Here is a 1986-nt window from a genome sequence, read left to right as displayed (position 1 = left end):
CCCTCCCTCCCTCCCTTCCTTCCTTCCTTTCTTCCTTTCTTCCTTCCATCTCTCTTTCTCTAAATTATTATGTCAGTTTGAATATGAGAGCCCTGGACACAAATCCAGACAGTAAACTTGTTCATAATTATACTTGGGAAAATGCCTACAAACCTCTGATTTCTCATCTGTAAATCATCCATAACTCTTTCCCAATGCTTTTTTATGAAACTAGAATAAGCATAAATATGTGTCAAGTAGGACCAAGAATAGTTCTAGTTATTTGAATAATTTTAAATAAAAGGCATATTGAAATTAAATGAATTGGAAAATTATTCATGTGTTAGGATATTTAATTTTTCTTTTATAGACAAATACTCAGTATAACATTATTAGTCTTTGGGCTAATGAATGCAGTAGGAAAAGAAAGGCCTGAGTGAAAAGAGCAGCTACTTTTTAAGATAAAGAGCCCAGGAAGATAATTTTAGTTGTTTTAATGGTTTTTTATTATGTCCCAAAGCTGACAAAATATTCTTTCACAGAGGATATTACATTGGATCTGACCACTGCTCATCCATATCTTCAAATTCCTGAAGATTTAAAGTGTGTGACAGGAGGTGATATTTTACAAACTAGACAAAAATCATCGCAGCAGTTTGACAATCTGGTTTGTGTATTGGGTCAGCAATCTTTCAACAAAGATAAACACTACTGGGAGGTGAATGTGAAAAAGAAAATACAGTGGACCCTGGGCGTTTGTAAGGACTCAGTACCAAGACAGGGGAAAATTTGGGTCTCTCCAGAGTCTGGATTCTGGACATTGTGCTTGAAACGAGGTACAAACTATCAAGCTCTTCGGTCTCCCAGAGTGCCATTACAACTTGAAGATTCTCCTGAGATCATCGGAATCTTCTTGGACTATGAAGCTGGGAGGGTCTCTTTTTATAATGTGACCAACTTCACCCATATATATACCTACAGAAACCGCTTTACAGAGGCTGTGAGGCCATACTTCTATCCTGGTCCCCCAAGAGAGGGTCGAAATAGATATCCTCTCACTATTCTGCCATTAAATTATGTAGAACAAGCTATAGAATAATATGCTCATGGGGAAAAAAAAAAGAAAAGCCTTCACATTTTCAATTTACTGTAATTTGAAATGTGTGTGTATGGAACGGAATATATTGTTTTTTGAAATTTTAGAATTCTATACCTCAAATAAGTTTTTTTTTTAATTGTGAAACATTAGGTATATTCTCTTGAAAACACACACAGTTGATGAGTTGTTCTAAAAATTGCCAAGCATAGTAACATTTCTTTTAATCCACTATTTACATAATTGTTTATTCTTCTTGGAAATGGGTTTATGCGGCCAGTACTTCCTTGTAGAAAATATGCAAAGGTATGAAACCTCCGGAAAGACTTTTTTTTAACCATAACCCACATATTCAGACTATATCATGGGGGGGGGGGAAATCAGATATTAAAGCCAGCATCTCCTTTCTAAACAGAATCTTTATTGATAAGAGATTTTTCAACCAGGAAATACATTTTTACACATCAGAATGAAAAATTAGAAACAAAGGCTCTGTTGATCTATATACCCAATAACATCACCAGCCATTCTTTTTCTTTTTAGTAAAATTTTTACTGAAAATATTTCAAAACACGTTTCAGTGCACTGGATGATTCTGTCAATGTGATTTATTTGTAGATTGATGTCGTTATTCAGTGCAAAGTCAAGTGTACAAGAACTATCATTTTAATGCTGAACATGTTATAGTTAATAAATATTTTTAAATGAAATTTAAAAAAGAACTATCATTTTGGTTTTCCAAAATACAATTGAATTTTTAACTCTCATTTTAACTTTCAGGAGAGAAGGTAGAGAATATCCACTAATTGATTATCCCCACTTACACTCTGGTCTGTCTGATACTTCTCTAAATCTGAACATTCAGATTAAGACAGACTAGGAGAAAGGATTGGCCATCCACTTCTGAAACA

At 34.0% G+C, this 1986-nt stretch overlaps 1 pseudogene; it reads left to right on the top strand.

The window, feature by feature from the left end:
* LOC102852985 overlaps window positions 1–1078 on the top strand; it is a 24584-nt pseudogene extending 23506 nt beyond the window's left edge.
* Window positions 1079–1986: the final 908 nt, after the last annotated feature.

The sequence above is a fragment of the Elephantulus edwardii genome, unplaced genomic scaffold, assembly GCF_000299155.1.
Source record: "Elephantulus edwardii isolate Elephantulus edwardi_28Jun2011 unplaced genomic scaffold, EleEdw1.0 scaffold00221, whole genome shotgun sequence".
NCBI lineage: Eukaryota > Metazoa > Chordata > Mammalia > Macroscelidea > Macroscelididae > Elephantulus > Elephantulus edwardii.
The sequence above is the reverse complement of the archived record's forward strand: the minus strand, read 5'-3'. Positions and strand labels throughout refer to the sequence as shown.